General features: G+C 50.8%; 1 protein-coding gene across 2 annotated transcripts in view; it reads left to right on the top strand.

The window, feature by feature from the left end:
* The first annotated feature begins 356 nt into the window (after positions 1–356).
* The window catches only part of ASPHD2 (aspartate beta-hydroxylase domain containing 2), a 141,932-nt gene continuing 123,212 nt past the window's right edge, over positions 357–19,076 (top strand). The window contains exon 1 of one of the 2 annotated variants that reach the window (XM_073582664.1): positions 357–695. The gene's annotated coding sequence lies outside the window, so the exon portion shown is untranslated. The remainder of the gene's footprint in view (positions 696–19,076) is intronic. The other variant, XM_073582663.1, reaches the window with a different exon arrangement.

Consider the following 19,076-nt stretch of genomic DNA (forward strand, 5'->3'; position numbering starts at 1 on the left):
GGAGCTACACGGAGGACGTCCGCATTCCTCTGCAGCTCTGAGAAACGCTAGTGTGAAACCAGCCTTAGCGGCCTGAACTCAGCACATGTAAATACAATGGAAATGCTTCTGTGTGAGGGGCATTGGTAGCATTTGGGCCCACTGTGCCTAAAACCGGCCCTGCCCCTTTGGCCCTGAACTTTGCATAGAATCCTACTGCAGGTACCTCAGCCTAGCTGTGCGCACTTTCCCCGCACGTCAGGTGCAGCTATTGCCGGCACACTAGCTGCTGCACAGATGCCTCTGCTGCATCTAGCCAAGAATTACAGCTCTGCCGCCTGCAGCTTGCCCGACCGTCCAGCCCACTGCTCCGCATGTCACCCTCACAGCCTGTGTGTATTCCCGCGCCCCCTGCACACAGCAGCAGTGTCCCGCACACTCACAGCACCGTACTACTTCTACCAGCAGCATCACAACAGAGCCCTCCCCCAGCACGTGACCACGCACATGACCGTGACGTCAGCGCAGGTCCTAGCGCCCACCACTCGGCTCTAGCTTCCAGCCGGGATTTCAAGGCTCCGTGTGAGCCGGAGATAATGCAGCAGGTTGGTCAGGGGGATTTTACTGCAATGTACGTATGTAATGAGTGTATAGAAAAGACGAGTGACAGGTGAGACATGAGCAGAGTGAGAAGATCTACAGCATTCTGACAGCAGGTACAGTAACTGCAGCCTTCTGCAATCCAGCGCATTACGTGTGATTGCTGCCCCTGTGGAGCGCATGACGGGCCGCGGCTGTCAGCAGTGGGCAGGCAGGACAGGGGACTGGGCTCGCATTGATTGGCAGTGTTGTTGCTGCTTCCTGACATCTGCTGCATTGGGCTCTTTAATCTGCAACATCCCCAGCAGTGATCTGCACAGCAGATGGGACTGTGTTATGTAAAAGCACTGCAGAGCCTGCCTGCCCTCAGCCACAGCCTGCCTGCCCTCAGCCACAGCCTGCCTTCCTGCCCTCAGCCTGCCTGCCTGCCCTCAGCAACATTCATCCTGCCTGCCCTCATCCATATTCTGCCTGCCCTCAGCCATATCCTGCCTTCCTGCCCTCAGCCACAGCCTGCCTGCCCTCAGCAACATTCATCCTACCTGCCCTCAGCCTGCCTGCCCTCAGCAACATTCATCCTACCTGCCCTCAGCCACATCCTGCCTGCCCTCAGCCACAGCCTGCCTGCCCTCAGCCACAGCCTGCCTTCCTGCCCTCAGCCTGCCTGCCCTCAGCAACATTCATCCTGCCTGCCCTCAGCCACAGCCTGCCTTCAGCCATATCCTGCCTTCCTGCCCTCAGCCACAGCCTGCCTGCCCTCAGCAACATTCATCCTACCTGCCCTCATCCATATTCTGCCTGCCCTCAGCCACAGCCTGCCTGCCCTCAGCAACATTCATCCTGCCTGCCCTCATCCATATTCTGCCTGCCCTCAGCCATATCCTGCCTGCCTGCCCTCAGCCACAGCCTGCCTGCCCTCAGCAACATTCATCCTACCTGCCCTCATCCATATTCTGCCTGCCCTCAGCAACATTCATCCTACCTGCCCTCATCCATATTCTGCCTGCCCTCAGCCACAGCCTGCCTGCCCTCGGCCACATCCTGCCTGCCCTCGGCCACATCCTGCCTGCCCTCGGCCACATCCTGCCTGCCCTCGGCCATATCCTGCCTGCCCTAGGCCATATCCTGCCTGCCCTCGGCCACAGCCTGCCTGCCCTCAGCCATATCCTGCCTGCCTGCCCTTAGCCACAGCCTGCCTGCCCTCGGCCACAGCCTGCCTGCCCTCGGCCACAGCCTGCCTGCCCTCGGCCATATCCTGCCTGCCCTCGGCCACATCCTGCCTGCCCTCAGCCACATCCTTGCTTGCCTGCCCTCAGATACATCCTGCCCTCAGCCACAGCCTGCCTGCCCTCAGCCATATCCTGCCTGTCCTCAGCCACATCCTTGCTTGCCTGCCCTCAGATACATCCTGCCTTCCTGCCCTCAGCCACATCCTGCCTGCCCTCATCCATATTCTGCCTGCCCTCAGATTCATCCTTGCTTGCCTGCCCTCACCTACATTCATCCTGCCTGCCCTCAGCAACATTCTCTTGCCTACCTCAGCCACATCTTGCCTGCCTGTCTTCAGCCACATCCTGCCTGCCCTCAGCTACATTCATCCTGCCTGCCCTCAGCTACATTCATCCTTCCTGCCTGCCCTCAGATACATCCTGCTTGCCCTCAGCCACATCTTGCCTGCCTGCCTCAGCCACATCTTGCCTGCCTGCCTCAGCCATATCTTGCCTGCCTGTCTTCAGCCACATCTTGCCTGCCTGTCTTCAGCCACATCTTGCCTGCCTGTCTTCAGCCACATCCTGCCTGCCTGCCCTCAGCTACATTCATCCTGCCTGCCTGCCCTCAGCTACATCCTGCTTGCCCTCAGCTACATCCTGCTTGCCCTCAGCTACATCTTGCTTGCCCTCAGATACATCCTGCTTGCCCTCAGCCACATCCTGCTTGCCCTCAGCCACATCCTGCTTGCCCTCAGCCACATCCTGCTTGCCCTCAGCCACATCCTGCTTGCCCTCAGCCACATCCTGCTTGCCCTCAGCCACATCCTGGCTGCCCTCAGCCACATCCTGGCTGCCCTCAGCCACATCCTGCCTGCCTCAGCCACATGTTGCCTGCCTGTCTTCAGCCACATCCTGCCTCAGCCATATCTTGCCTGCCTGTCTTCAGCCACATCCTGCCTGCCTGTCTTCAGCCACATCCTGCCTGCCTGTCTTCAGCCACATCCTGCCTGCCTGTCTTCAGCCACATCCTACCTGCCTTCAGCCGCTGCCTGCCTGCCCTCAGCCACATGCTGCCTGCCCTCAGCTTCCTTCATCCTGCCTGCCTGCCCTTAGCTACATCCTGCCTGCCCTCAGCCACATCCTGCCTGCCCTCAGCCACATCCTGCCTGCCCTCAGCCACATCCTGCCTGCCCTCAGATACATCCTGCTTGTCTGCCCTCAGCCACATCCTACCTGCCCTCAGCCACATGCCTGACCTCAGCCACATGCTGCCTGCCCTCAGCTTCCTTCATCCTGCCTGCCTGCCCTTAGCTACATCCTGCCTGCCCTCAGCCACATCCTGCCTGTCTTCAGCCACATCCTGCCTGCCCTCAGATACATCCTGCTTGTCTGCCCTCAGCCACATCCTACCTGCCCTCAGCCACATGCCTGACCTCAGCCACATGCTGCCTGCCCTCAGCTTCCTTCATCCTGCCTGCCTCAGTCATATCCTGCCTGCCTGCCCTTAGCTACATCCTGCCTGCCCTCAGCCACATCCTGCCTGCCCTCAGCCACATCCTGCCTGCCCTCAGATACATCCTGCTTGTCTGCCCTCAGCCACATCCTACCTGCCTTCAGCCGCTGCCTGCCTGCCCTCAGCCACATGCCTGACCTCAGCCACATCCTGCCTGCCCTCAGCCACATCCTGCCTGCCCTCAGCCACATCCTGCCTGTCTTCAGCCACATCCTGCCTGCCCTCAGATACATCCTGCTTGTCTGCCCTCAGCCACATCCTGCCTGCTTGCCTTCAGCTACATTCATCCTGCCTGTCCTCAGCCGCATCCATTCATCCTGCCTGCCCTCAGCCACATCCTGCCTGCCCTCAGCCACAGCCTGCCTGCTCCTCTCTCCATGCATTGGGGATTTCTGGGGGAGGGGTTGATTAAGTGTAATATGTATGCTAAACAGGTAGAGCATCTGCAGCAGTCCTCCACCGTGAGCAGAGCGTTGGCCCCTGACGGCCCCCAGTGATGAGATCTATTGGGGGCCCCATGGGTGCTCTCTCCGCTTCTCCCCTGTACCATCAGGTTATATATGCCCTCAGTGCACCAGCATTGCCTGTGAATCTGCATCAGATAATGTATAATGAGGCTGCCCCTTAGGCCCTAATAATATCCGGCATGATGGCTACTGTCTGGAAACAATACTTAGCATATCTATAAAGTGACATTTTATTATTATAGTGAATCCTTTTTAACCAAAGACTTTTATAGTAGGATATTAGGATTGGTGATGGAAATGAGATTTTAAGCTGCAGGAACGATGTCGAAAATATTTTGATTGGTTCATGATGTTGTCATGGTAACAGTAAGCCATTCATGGACTACCGCTTAGAAGTATGTGACCACAGAGGGGTTTATTATGGCAGTCAAAAACTATGGGTTTTCTAGTGGGAACCCTCATTTGGGTAGGTTTTTTTTTTTCCCTGAAGTGTTTTTCTTGTTTTTTGCAGCCTACTGAGTAGACATTGCCTTGTGTGGAGCAGATTCCATCAGATGCTGCTTCAAACTAGTGTATTTCTTTTCCTCATGTGTACATAGCACCATTATTTCCACAGCACTTTACAGACATTATCATCGCTGTCCCCGATGAGGCTCACAATCTAGATTCCCTATCAGTATGTCTTTGGAATGTGGGAGGAAACCGAAGAACCCGGAGGAAACCCACGCAAACACGGGAGAACATACAAACTCCCTGCAGATGTTGTCATGGGTGGGATTTGATGATGCTAACCACTGAGCCACCATTTTGCACTATATGCACTTTTTTCCCTATTGGGCATTTTTAAAAACCTGAAGCAAGGGATAAAAAAGGGCTCAAAATACTGAACATGTGACAGAAGAGTGGTTTTACAACAGAAATAAATAGAAAAGGTCTTTCAGGCCTTTCTTAGGTAACTTTTGATGTGCTTTTCTGAAGCGGATCCACTCCAAGAAACTCCTCATCCACAAACCCCATATTCTGTCAGGGATATCTGCTGCCTAAGTTGTGCAGATTTCTCCGGAAACGGTGAATTACTGTGTAGAACCGCATTTCATCCTGGACATTACGTGGAGTGATAATATCACTGTATACATCTATAGAGAGCAGCTCCAGCGGGAGGACATTCCCTTTCAGCAATTTAGATCCCTTACAATCCCAGTTTTCTATTTTCCCATCTTTTCTAGTAGTTTCTTGAAAGTATAGTAATTACTGGGTTAGAAAAGGTCCAACAAAGTGTCCTTCCCCTGAATGCCCCCCTCTGTATGCTGTCTTACATTTTGGCGTGGAAAAAAGCTAATGTCACTTCTGATGGAATCCGCTCTAAAGCTACGTTCACACTGCTCCTTTTAGATGCAGTTTTCCAAGGTGAAGCCGCTTTAGAATAAGAATTGTGGTCATTTTCCTAAAGTGGCATCGCCAGGGGGTATTACAGCGACTCTGCCTCAGGATTCTTTTACTCTATACTGTGAAAAATAGAGGGCGTGCAGCGCCCAAGGGGAAGCCGCCCGAAGAATGAGCATGGCACTTCGTTTAAGGCCGGGGTCACACCTGCAAGTGCAATGCGAGAAACTCGCGCTTCAATACCCGGCACTGCCGCCGACACTTGGAACCAGGGCTGTGGAGTCGGTAAGCCAAACCTGCGACTCCGACTCCTCAATTTCCCTTGCACCGACTCCACGACTCCGACTCCCACATATATTGCTTATATTTAAGTGAAAAATTTATTCTAGTACAATGTGAACATCAGACATTTAATACAATAATCAAGACATTTAGATAAAACATAATATTTATTGGAATACAACTTTAGAACTCAAAAAACTAATAAATTGTAAATATGTAATACACTATGTAATATCGATTACATATATATATATATATATATATATATATACAGTATATATATAACACTATGTAAGTGGCAAAAAACAGTTTTCAACAAAAACATACTAAATGACATTTGTGCAGTCTATGAATTTATTCTAAGAAATAGAATTGCCTCCATCAGATCCTCCTTCATAGATGAACTCAAATCTGACCTAATAATTTTAAGGCCAGAGAACAACCTCTCTACAGTAACTTGGGTTGGAGGCAAAGCCGTAACCACATGGGCAACATCTCTAACAATTTCCAAGTATAAAGGAATTGCCTCATGCACAGTCGGTTTTGATGAACGGTTGAATTTTTCTATTTCTTTGAGAGCAAGTGAAACATTTTGCTGAAATATGGTCAATCTGCTTGCTATAGGCGATGGAGTGAAATCTTTTTCCTTGCAGCAACGCTTTGCCTGCTCCATATCATCCAAATACTTGTCAAAGTCAAACTCCTCATCTGATGAGGATGAAGATATGGCAGCAGCAGCACTGTCAGGACCCAAGTCCTCTTGCGCCTGGCAGTCCTCCTGTAGGCCACTCATCCTAACTGCTACCTCAGTCAGAGCTTCTTTTCCTTTTAGTAAGCTGTTGATCATCAAGCAGTATACGATGACTTGGGTCCACGTAAACAGCTGCCAGAAAAATTTTATTTTCCAATAGCTGTGTCTCTCTCCGTTTCATTTAAGCAGAAATGCCATCTGCGATTAAATCTCCTCTTTGGGACAGGCAAAATAGCAAGTTCTTCCACTCCCTTATGAAAATGCCAGGAGTTAAATCCTCAGCTTGTAATTTTTTAGTCGCGGTAAATAGGTGATTAAGCAATTCCTTCAATTCAGCCACCTGTGTCCATTGACCTTCATTTAGGGTTACCTGAGGGTTGCCATATCTATAAGAAACGGTTTTAGCCAGGATCAAAACTGGGGGGGGGGGGGGCAGAACCTCATACTGTTCCGCAGAATCTCACTGCACACCTCAGCTGCTGTAGAAGCTCATACTGCACACCCCTACACTTGAAATAAAGCCTGCACCTTAAGAAGATGTGGCGAATGCAGTCTATTCTATCAATTGATGTTGATGTGTTACTGAAGACGAGCAATGCCTGTCCTGGGCGTCCTTTTGGGCAGCTATGGCCGGTTTCACATTAGCGCTTTTTAAGCGCACGCACGGCCGGGGGTAGCTCCGCCCCCGAGCCGGCTCTCTGCCCGGCGTGCCCGCCCCTTGCTTATAGCGCCGCCTCCTAGCGGACAGCGGCGCCTGCGATCGGCGCACCCTATCTTTAGCATAGGGTGCGCAGATCGTGCGCAGGCCGTGCGCTAGTTGCGCTTTGACCTGCGCTGCGCACTTCTGACGGTGCGCCGTGCGCGCCAAAATCCGAAAAGTTCGATTTTGGCGCGCACGGCGCACCGTCAAAAGTGCGCAGCGCAGGTCAAAGCGCAACTAGCGCACGGCCTGCGCACGATCTGCGCACCCTATGCTAAAGATAGGGTGCGCCGATCGCAGGCGCCGCTGTCCGCTAGGAGGCGGCGCTATAAGCAAGGGGCGGGCACGCCGGGCAGAGAGCCGGCTCGGGGGCGGAGCTACCCCCGGCCATGCGTGCGCTTAAAAAGCGCTAATGTGAAACCGGCCTATGAGGTGTACCTGACTGGTGCTAAATAAAAAGGAGTGTTAGTCTGTGTTCTAGCCGGCTTTCATTCTTTTTGGTACAGATAAGATATGGATAGACAGATATGGATAAATGTATGGATAAAACATTATCTATGAGCTCAAAAACCTTTCAGGTGATGCGGTTTTTTAAAAAGCTGATCTGCTTTTGCAGCTGAAAAACGTATCCTCAAAAAACGCAGCAAAAACGCTGTGTGTGAATGTAGCCTTAGATCAGGAATAGAACAGTCATTTATAGGACATTTCATAACTTTCCCAAATTCCTATGAAAAAATATTCAACACATTATGCATTGAACTACTGTACCCAATTTATTATATATTTTAGGAGTCTGAGTCAGACCATTTTATACGGACTCCGACTCCACCAAAATGAGCTCCGACTCCGACTCCACAGCCCTGCTTGGAACAGGAGCGTTCAGCTGCATAGACATAAATGCAGCCTCACACTCCAGTCCCGAGTGCCGGCGGCAGTGCTGGGTATTGAAGCAAAGAGACTCGCGTGAGTTTTTCGCATTGCACTCACAAGTGTGACCTCGGCCTAACTGTTTCAGGCTCTCCAAAAATAAGGCAGAACATATACACAACAATGTCGTTTTGACACTACTATGCACTATGTTTATTTTATGGGGAACTTTTGTGGCATTTTCTCAGGCGGATTCCGGGCAGAATTTCCCTAAAAACAGCATTGTGTGCACGTAGCCTAAACTTGTCACAGTCCAATCAGAAATGCTTCAGGGAAAAAAAAACCTTTTGAAAATCTATGAAGGAAAAGGAAAACTCTACCAAAAACTTCTCCAGAAAAGGCTAAAAGATCACTACTGTGTACTGAAGCTTTAAATGATTCCTAGAAGTATCCCAAGGGCATCTACATTTTTGTCTTAGTTTATATTAAGGTTTATAAAGAAAAATTCTTGATGTAAGGATACTAAGAAAATGCAGAATTTTGTCTACCCTTGCAGAAAGCAACACCGCGCAAAACTGATTTAGTTTGCCATATCCAGTGCTCGGACTCAGAGACCACTAATGACACAGGGACTTAGCGAGTCATGTCCTGCTGCTTCAGGCCCTGCACATAGCGCAACACGGAGATCACTCCCAGCAGTCAGCAGGAATGGCATCCTTGAGATTTCTAAAAGATTAGAAGCAGTTAAAAGAAGTGATGCGACCATTCTTCAGGTGGCTTCTGCTTGGACAGGAAACACTAGATTATTCAATAAAAAGGAAAAAAAAATAATAGTCAATGACCAAAGGCGATGCAAAACAACTGACAAGACCCTTAAAAAGAATCTGTCACCACTTTTTTGGGATATCTTGTAAAAATATCATTCAATTTAGTGTCACCTCTGCATTATACAAGTACTTTTGATACCCCTTGACTCCCCACCAATGATACATAAATACTGTTTTTATTCCTCCCACTGTGTATGTAAATATGCTTGGTCCGATCCAATCGGCGTAGCTTATTTTCCATCTCCCCCCCCCCCCCCCTCCTCGCTTGCTCTACGCATTCCTTTCAGGTAATTCCTACGTTCACGTAGAGTTTTCGTGCGTGTGCATTCAAATGGTCTCTCGCGCAGTATGCGTTGCTCAACAGTGGGCAAACCCGAACAGCAGTATCGCGCATGCGCCTGCATACGCGATTGTTTTCTATGGCCCGGAAGTATACTTGTATACTTCTGGGCCATAGAAAGCCATGGCGTATGCCGGTGCATGCGCAATAATGGTTTTATGCTTTGCCCACAGTTGGGCAAAGCATACAGTGCATGCGCGAGAGACCATTTGAATGCGCATGCATGGTAACTCAACGCGATCTGTGATATTCACAGAAAAGAATGCGTACAGCAAGCCGAGGAGGGGGGGAGACGAACAATAAGCCACGCCGATTGGACCGGACCGAGCGTATTTACATACACTGCGGGAGGAATAAAAACGGTATTTATGTATCATTGGTGGGAAGTCAGGGGGTATCAAAAGTACTTGCATAATGCAGAGGTGACACTAAATTGAATGATATTTTACATGATATGCCTAGAAAGTGGTGACAGATTCCCTTTAAAGGGTAATTCTTATCTCAAAGATCCTATCTCAATATGTAGTAGGTGTAGTAATAGTAATACTATTAGCAAATACCTTCAGTTTGAAATGTAGTAGAGTTCTTCTGATTCACCATGTTGCTTATCCCATGCGCAAGCATTGCAGGATCTTAGGTATGCTTGGTTACGACCACTACCAACTAGCTAACTGTCATTATATTGGTGGTCGTACCCATGGATACCTAAGATCCTGCACATGTGGAAATAGACATAGCGAACCAGAGAAACGTTACTATACATTTCTAATTGGAAGTATTAACACCTACTACGTATTGGGATTGGATTTTGGAGATTGACAAAAAGACTCTTGGCCGGTTTCATACACCTCTAAAAGACACGTGCGCGTCCCCTTGAGGCTTTCATACACATTATCCTCGGCAAAGCAAGTAGTCCTGTGTGTGGGAGAGGCGGACAAATATGGCTGTTCCATCTAATGTGTGTGGCTTATTGTAGTCAAATTTGTTTTTGACCATCTCGGTGCCCTGCGATACGTGGAGGCAGCACAACTGCTCTGCAGCATATACTGTTCTGCAGTACCCAGCATCAGCTACTACATATTGAAGGCAGCTGTGCAGCACACCTCCATTCATTGCTCACACCCGGCCTCCGCCAGAGCTAGTAGCAGCTGATAGGTATGGGTGCTAGAATCCCAACCTCTCCCTGCCCCATTAATATGGTCATCAATGTCAAGTGCCTGGAGACTCCTTTAATTCAATAGTTTTGATGGGTTTTAGGTATGGCTTAATTCAAAATCTTGATAAACATTCTTCTAAAGATTTCCATTAAATGTGTGTTTCCGGACTTATATTGATGACTTCTGCATATGGCTAGGTGCAGACAACCGTGGGTTCTCTCATCCGAGAGAATCCAGTCAATTATGCAAATTACATTCTGATCAAACTTTGATCAGTGTGATCTGATAAGTAAAAGATGGGTGGAAAAAGAGTCTCCATCTTCTATATTCTGACAGTCCGTGCAAATCGGGCTGCACTCAAATGTCATCATCAAGACTGGTGTTGGTCTTGATGAATTGGGAGCCTATATGTCTACATGGTAACAAACAATGTTAGCAATGGTAGTCTTGTGCTAACATACTAAATGCATGTTAGGGACATCTGGAATATGACTGCAGGGTCAGACTACAGTGTCATTTATATTTTTTACTAGCTGAAGAGCCCGGCACTGCCCGGGCACAGTAACTAACTACGGTCTACACCCGGTGTAGTTAACTATGGTGGAGGTGCACAGTAGTTTTGGGGTTGTTTTGCTGCCTCTGGCACTGGGCGCCATCTCTGGGCACAAGGCATCATGAAATCTGAAACACTCAGTAATAGATGGAAACAAAGTGCTGAAGAGTTCTGAAGTGGCCAGCAATGAGTCCGGATCTAAATAACATTAAACACCTGTGGAGATACCTTAAAATTGCTGTTGGGAGAAGGCACCCTTCAAGTGAGAGCCCCAGAGCAGTTTGCAAAAGAGTGGTCGAAAATTCCAGCCTAGAGGTGTAAGAAGCTTGCTGATGGTCAAAGGAAGCGAATGATTGCAGTTATTTATTCCAAAGGGTATGCAATCAAATATTAAGTTGAGGGTGCTAACAATTTTGTCCGGCCCATTTGTGGGGTTTTGTGTGAAATTATGTCCAATTTTCATCCTGTATGGTGTGTTTTTTCTTTTTGTTTTTTTTTTCTGTTCCAGTACACACAAAGGAAGTAAATGTGTTGTTGCAATAATTTTCTGGGAGAAATACTTCCATTTTCTGGAACAATTTCAAGGGTGCCAACGCTTTCTTCCATGTCTGTGTATATACCTGGATGTGGGACATATACATGAGGTTGAGAGACCTTACCGTGGCATGTAAAAGCTTGGGCACCCCTGGTCAAAATTACTGTTATTGTGAACAGTTAAAGTTGAAGACTAAATAATCTCTGAAAGGCCTAAACTTAAAGATGACACATTCCCTTTGATAAAATATATATTCTAATTGTTTATATTTTTAAAAATTATACAAAGGAAAATGGGTCGATTTAAAAGTTTGGGTCCCCTTGGAGATTTTTGTGCTCAGATAACTGTGACCAAGGTTTCGGACCTTAACCTTTTAGGGTAATGGCTTGTTCACTATCATCGTTGGGAAAGGCCAAGTGATGCACGTTTCCCAGCTTTATAAAAACAGCCTCCTCTAACCTTGTGCCAAAAAACAGCATCCATGGGTTCTTCTAAGCAGCTGCCTAGCACTCTGAAAACTATTAGGGGGGAGTCCCACATAGCAGGAGAAAGATAAGAGAAGATAGCAAAGTGGTTTCAAATTGCCCTTTCCTGAGTTTGAAATGTAATTAAAGGGAATCTGTCACCCTATTTTTCGCCTATCAGCTGCCGGCACCGACATCAAGGGCTTATCTACAGCATTCTGTAATGCTGTAGATAAGCCCCCTGATGTAACCTGAAAGATAAAAAAAAAATAGTTAGATTATACTCACCCTGGCATTCGGTCCGGTCCGATGGGTGTCGCCGTCCCATCCGGCGCCTCCCATCTTCTAGCGGTGACGTCCTCTTCTTTGCTGTCTGTCGTGGCTCCTGCGCAGGCGCTCTATTCGGCTCTGTTGAGGGCAGAGCAGCGTCCTGCAGGGCGCAGGTGCCGGGAGAGGTCCGGCGCCTGTGCACTGCAGCATTCTGCTCTGACCTCAACAGGGCAGAGCAGTGCGCCTGCGCAGGAGCCACAACAGGCAGCAAAGAAGAAGACGTCACCATTAGAAGGAGGGAGGCGCCGGACCGCAACACCCATCGGACCAAGACCGGACCGCCCCCCCGGTGAGTATAATATAACTCCTTTTTCTCCTTCCCCCATGACGGCACCACGGAGAGAGGGGATCCGCACCACGGGGATAGGAAACCTACAGACAAAAAGGTGGTACCTCTCTCATGGGTCAGTTGGTTTCCTGTCCCCATAGGGATCCTATGGACTCACCAGTCATCGTCAATGCCGGGGCCGACCAGTCCGGAGGACGACAGACGGAGCCCCCTGTCCCGGCTGGGGTGGTGACCCGAGGCGCCACCGCTGGAAGGTCAGCGGGCCTCCAGGGTGTGGGGGGGTGAGGCGGCAGAAGTACTGCCAAAGTCCGCCTCACCCAGGAGCCCCAGGAGAGAAGCGCTCCAGGGTAGCGGCGTCGGCGGGCGCTGGAAGCCCGGTGGAGTGGGGCTGAGACAGCCGAGCGGGAGCCCGCGCTCACAGGACGGCAGAGAGGAGCCTGCAGCAGTCACCAGCGGCGTCAGCGGGCGCTGGAAGTCCGGTGGGGTGGGGCTGAGGCAGCGCTGCGAGCGGGAGCCGCGCTCTCATGGCGGCGTGTAGGGACCTGCGGCCGTCACCACCGCCGCTTTGCATCTCTGGGAAGGATCTCAGAGCGCACGCGCGGGGGGCGGGGCTTAGTGACGTCAGCCCGGGCGTGCAATGCATCTCTGGGAATCCCGGGGGGCTGGGGAAAGAGGCAGCGGCGGCGCACACCCATAGGGAAAAAAAGCGCTCTTCCCCACACGGCAGGGGGACGCCGAGGATATAAAAAAAGTGAGATTGCTGAAAAAATGAGTGAGCCTCCAGAGGAACAGTCACAGCCGGATATGCCCTCAGATACAAGACGCCAGCGGCAACCGCGGCAGTCGCTGCAACAGCCGCAACGCCGAAAGAAGGATCCCAAGGACCAGACGTAGCGACACAGCAGCAGCAGCCGCTCAGAGTCCCGTCGCAGCAAGGAGTCCAGTGGGGCAGTGGCCCCAAAAGACAAGGCTTCGGCAGACCCGGTGGTCCCTCCAGATCCGGTATCCTTTTTCGGCTTGGTGGGTAAGTGGACTACGTGAACGTACAGTCTGTAAGTAGGGTCCCTCTCTTTTAGGGAAAGAAGTGCACGCAGAAGGTTAACCATAAGATCTGCCCACTCTGTAATGAAGAGCTTCCCACAGGGTGGGGAAAAGGGCTCTGCCAAGCGTGCATTGACCACACGATTTGTAAAGAATCCCCAAGGTTCGCCTCCGATCTGAGGGACCTAATCCAACACCAAGTAGAAAATGCTGTTAAAACCCTTCATAGAGTCAGTAAAAAGCATAAGAAAGCTAAGACCAGAGACCCCGAGTCAGACCTCAGCGACAGGGAGAGCGAACCTTCATCTTCCTCATCCAACTTGGAAATTCAGGGTCCGACTCCTCGTCCTCCGAAGAAGGGGGTCGCAGCTGTATCCCCATTGAAGAAACGGATAACTTAATAAAAGCAATTACAATGACTATGGGGCTGGTGGACACCAGGCCCAAAAGAACTATCCAAGACGCCATGTTCAGCGGGTTGGAACAAAAGAAGAGAAGGTCGTTCCCTATGAACGAGAAGATACAAGCAGTAATACAAAAAGAATGGAAAAGACCGGAAAAAAAGGGCCTCCTGACTCCCAATAGGACGTATCCCTTTGATGACCCAAGCTGCTCTCATCGGGAGAAAGCACCAAATGTGGATGTAGCCATAGCGAAGGCATCAAAAAAATGTCACCTTGCCGTTTGAAGACATGGGAACATTAAAGGATCCCATGGACAAAGAAGCGGAAACGTTCCTAAAAGGTTCCTGGGAGGCAGCCGGGGAGGACTGAAACCCGCCATAGCTGCCACATGCACGTCTAGAGCCTTGATGGTGTGGCTAGATCAGATCGAGAGCCATCTGAAAAGCAAGACCCCAAGAGGCGCGATTTTAGACTCCATCCCATTGATGAGAGGAGCGGCGGCCTTCCTGGCAGACACATCCGCGGATTCAATCCGACTGGCAGCCAGGGCAGCTTCGTTCTCAAATGCTGGACGGGGGACCTGCAGACGAAATCCAAACTCTGCTCCATTCCCTGTAAAGGCGAATTCCTGTTCGGCCCTATGTTGGACGACATCCTTGACAAAGCAGGAGACAAAAAGAAATCCTTCCCCAACCAGCCTAATTTCCCCTTCAAACGTTTTCGGAGCAGGAAATTTATCCAGTGAAAGCCACCTAGAAACCTCCAGGATAAGTGGGAGGACAGGAGAGGAAAAGGGAAAGAGTTCATGTTCGGGAAACCAGCGGACAAGGAACAACCCCAGTGAAGGTGTCTCCCAGGTAGGAGGAAGATTAGGCCACTTCTTCACAGCCTGGGAAAGAATATCAAACAGTTCCTGGATCCTAAACATAAGAACAGGCCTCAGATTACCTTTTCACACCTCACCCAAACCCTTTTTTGTAGTGACCCCGCAAAGACAGTCAGCGGAAGAGCAGGAAGCAGTCCAGCAAGAAATTCAGAACCTGGTGGAGAAATCGGTACGCCAGTATCTCAGGATTGCAGTTACTATAAAAGGAGAAATAAGGCACTACCAGTTCAAGGCCCTCCCATTCGGACTGGCCATCGCTCCGAGAGTGTTCACAAAAATCATAGCAGAAGTCATGGCACATCTAAGGGAGCAGGATGTACTCATAGTTCCATACCTAGATGACTTTCTAGTGGTAGGCAACTCCCCTTCTCACTGCAGGGATCAGCTAAACAGGACTATAGAAACACTAACCAATCTAGGCTGGCTGCTAAACCTGCCGAAATCTCGGACGACTCCGAGTCAAGTACAGGAGTACCTGGGCATCACCATAGACTCGCTCAGACAAGAGTGTCGCCTCCCAGAAGGGAAAATGATGCACATGAGGCAGATAGCGACAGTTGCGAAAACGCGCACAGCGACAACACTAAGGAAAGCCATGTCCCTGTTCGGCTCAATGACAGCCTGCATCCCGGCTGTACGGTGGGCCCAAGCCCATACAAGGGATCTCCAGTGAGAGATACTAGCCGCAGAGGTTTCCCTTCACGGAAATTTAGAAGGGCGGTTAGACATTACACCCAAAACAGCCCACTCACTAGAGTGGTGGGAGGAACCATCTAATCTAGCCCGGGGAGTCCCTAGGGTATTGGCGATATCTCGAGTCCTTACCACAGACGCAAGCCCCAGGGGGTGGAGGGCCCACTTGGACGACCAGGGAGCACAAGGGGTTTGGACGAGGGATGTAGAAAGAGCCTCCTCAAATATGAAGGAGCTCTTAGCGGTAAAACTCGCTCTCCGGTACTTTCTGAACTCCCTCAAGTCCCACCACGTAAGGGTATTTTCAGACAACCGCACAGTAGTAGCCTACTTGAACCATCGGGGGGGGACAAGATCCCACGCCCTAAGAGAAGTGACAAAATCAATTTTCCAGTGGGCAGAGGAAAATCTAGGCTCACTGTCGGCACTACACATAAAAGGAGCAGACAACGTGACAGCAGACTTCCTAAGGCTAGTTTCACACTATCGATTTGGAGAGCAGCGACGGCCTGCGCACGGCCGCCGCTAAGCCCCGCCCCCTGCTGCGCCTCCGCCGGTAGCTCCGCCCACCGGCGCGTGACGCTGCATGCGCCCTGCGTCCCCTCTCTTTATCACAGGGGGCGCAGGCCGTGCGCAGTATGCGTTTGGTGGCGCATGCGCCTTTTTGACGGTGCGCCGACGCAACCAAACTGCAGCAGGTTGCGTTTGGCGCAGGTCGGCGCACCGTCAAAAGGACGCATGCGCCGCCAAACGCAGACTGTGCGCAGACTGCGCACGGCCTGCGCCCTCTGTGATGAAGATAGGGGGCGCATGTAGCGTCATGCGCCGGTGGGCGGAGCTACCGGCGGAGGCGCGGCAGGGGCGGGGCTTAGCGGCGGCCGTGCGCAGGCCGTCGCTGCGCTCCAAAACGCTAGTGTGAAACTAGCCTAAGTCGCACACAGTTGAGACGGGGGAGTGGGAGTTAAACCAGGTAAGTTTTACCCAGATCACGACACTATGGGGAATACCCAACATAGATCTATTTGCCAACAGCACAAACCGGAAGGTGGAAACATTCTGCTCCATAGACCTCTCCGGGAACCCGGTAGCCCTGGACGCCCTCATGATTCCCTGGCACTTCCCCCTTGCCTATGCGTTTCCTCCAATAGTCCTAATTCCATCAGTTCTGAAGAAGATTCGGGAGGACAGGGCAAGGGTATTATTAATAGCCCTGTTCTGGCCGAGAAGGACGTGGTTTTCGTGGTTGAGGAGAATGTCCATCTCCGACCCTTGGGTCCTCCCGGATATTCCGAACTTGCTCTCGCATGGCCCAGTACTACACCCCCAGGTGGAGAACCTACATATGACGGCCTGGAATTTGAAAGGGCGCTATTGACCAACAGGGGCTTCTCCAAAAATTTAGTGTCCACTCTCCTACGGTGTAGGAAACCAGTAACCACCAGGCTGTATGGAAGGATCTGGAGGAAATTCCTCTCAGTATCAAATGCTAGCGCAGGGGGGGTGGTCACTCTATCAAAGATCTTAGAGTTCCTACAGAAGGGCTTAGACCAAGGCTTAGCTACCAGTACACTGAAACTTCAGGTGGCAGCCCTAGGGGCCCTTTACAACTATGACTTGGCAGGGAACCGGTGGGTGGCCAGGTTCATCAAAGCAGCCGGTAGATCCAGCCCAATTCCCTAAATACCCCTCCCTGGGACCTAAACTTGGTACTCTCAGCCCAGTCCAAACTACCCTTTGAACCATTACAAGAGGCACCTCTAAAACTGATATCGTTCAAGACCTCCCTCTTGGTAGCCCTGACATCAGCCCGCAGAATAAGTGATATTCAAGCCCTGTCAGCCTTCCCTCCGTTTACTCAGATCCTAGAGGATAGAGTGGTACTTAGGACAGACCCAGCCTACCTGCCGGAGTAGCATCTCGATTCCATAGAACCCAGGAAATCTCCCTCCCCTCCTTTTGCCTCAATCTCAAAAACAAGGGAGAAGAGACCTTGCATACATTAGATGTCAGGAGATGCCTAGTAGAATACTTAGCGGCAACCACGGAGTGTAGGAAGGATAGGTCTCTTTTTGTCTGTTTCCAGGTGCCAAAGAAAGGGCGGAAGGCATCAAAGAGCACGTTGGCAAGGTTGATAAGGGACGCCATCACCTTGTTGTACTCGTCAGAAGGCGTGGACATCCCAGGCAGAATAACGGCCCATTCCATAAGAGCGGTGTCAACTTCCTGGGCAGAGAGAGCAGGCGTCTCCATTGAGCAGATATGTAGAGCCGCTACTTGGTCCTCTCCTTCAACTTTCTTTAACCACTATCGGCTGGACCTAGCCACCTCCTCAGATCTGACCTTTGGTAGAAGGGTGCTGGAGGCAGTGGTCCCCCCCTAATAGATAGTCTCTGCAATTCTCTCCGTGATGCCGTCATGGGGGAAGGAGAAAATCGTAGTTACTTACCGATAACGGTATTTCTCCGATCCCATGACGGCACCCATATATTCCCTCCCTACACGCGTGGGGTGCGCACTTATTGTAAATATAGTTTAGCCAAATAGTCACGTGGTGTCTCCTCTACACAGTTTAATGATTATAGAAATATTGTTTTTCTTAAAGTTGTTCATGTTATAGGCCAAAGTTCCGTTAAATGCTCTGTGAAACAACTGACGTGGGAGAGAGGTACCGCCTTTTTGTCTCTAGGTTTCCTGTCCCCGTGGGGCGGATCCCCTTTCTCCGTGGTGCCGTCATGGGATCGGAGAAATACCGTTATCGGTAAGTAACTACGATTTTCTTATCTTTCAGGTTACATCGGGGGCTTATCTACAGCATTAAAGAATGCTGTAGATAAGCCCCTGATGTCGGTGCCGGCAGCTAATTGTCACCCTATTTTTCGCCTATCAGCTGACGGCACCGACATCAGGAGCTTATCTACAGCATTCTGTAATGCTGTAGATAAGCCCCCAATGTAACCTGAAAGATAAGAAAAAGGAGTTATATTATACTCACCGGGGGGCGGTCCGGTCTTGGTCCGATGGGTGTTGCGGTCCGACACCTCCCTTCTAATGGTGACGTCTTCTTCTTTGCTGCCTATCGTGGCTCCTGCGCAGGCACACTGCTCTGCCCTGTTGAGGGCAGAGCAGAATACTGCAGTGCGCAGGCGCCGGACCTCTCCCGACACCTGCGCACTTCAGGACTCTGCTCTGCCCTCAACGGGGCAGAGCAGTGCACCTGTGCGAGCCACGACAGGCAGCAAAGAAGAGGACTTCACAGTTAGAAGATGGAAGGCGCCAGACGGGACGGCGACACCCATCGGACCCTACTGAACACCAGGGTGAGTATAATCTACGGGTCCCGTTACACATAGCAACGCTCCAGCGATCCCGACAACGATACGACCTGGTAAGGATCGCTGGTACATCGCTACATGGTCACTAGTAAGCTGTCAAACAGGCAGATCTACTCAACGACGCAGCAACGATACGGCGATCCGTATAACGACCTTGGCGGTCGTTGGGACCTTGTCACACAGCAGCTATTCTGACGACTCAGACCTCGATAGGCGTGCTTCAGCGTTGCCTTTTCCACGCCCTTCTGCTCTGATTGGTGGCCACTACTGCGCTATCATTACGCGGTTTGCTTCAGCTCCCCTGTCTGAGTCGCTAGTGCGCTATTTATTCGTGGATCCACAGTCACTGACACGGTGTCACTAGTGCGTTATTATTCATGGATTTCACTACGCGGTTTGCTTCAGCGTCCCTGTCTGAGTCGCTAGTGCTCAATTATTAGTGGCTCTTACTACACCTTCTGGTTGCTCCGTC

This window comes from Dendrobates tinctorius, unplaced genomic scaffold (genome assembly GCF_039654945.1).
Source record: "Dendrobates tinctorius isolate UK_male_01 unplaced genomic scaffold, ASM3965494v1 ptg000073l, whole genome shotgun sequence".
NCBI classification, from domain to species: Eukaryota; Metazoa; Chordata; class Amphibia; order Anura; family Dendrobatidae; genus Dendrobates; species Dendrobates tinctorius.